A 267-nucleotide genomic window follows, 5' to 3' on the forward strand; every position below is an offset into this window, starting at 1 on the left:
ACTGTTCAACTGTTAATCAATGACTAACTTGTAGGTTGACAGAGCATTAGGGACATTTCACATCTGGTGCAATATTTGTTCCTCAAAAACCGGCAAATATTCCATACACAGAGAACATCTCGTTCTCAAGAGATAAGATTCACACATTCATTAAAATACTGGAAAGTCTGTGACAGAAAAGGAGACTAAGAGAGCTGGATAAAGAGGAACAAGGCCAAAAAGTTCAGCTAAATCACTCTTTGTGCTTGTTAGTAATGGATAAGTTGG

Source organism: Pangasianodon hypophthalmus, chromosome 12 (assembly GCF_027358585.1).
Source record: "Pangasianodon hypophthalmus isolate fPanHyp1 chromosome 12, fPanHyp1.pri, whole genome shotgun sequence".
Lineage (NCBI taxonomy): Eukaryota > Metazoa > Chordata > Actinopteri > Siluriformes > Pangasiidae > Pangasianodon > Pangasianodon hypophthalmus.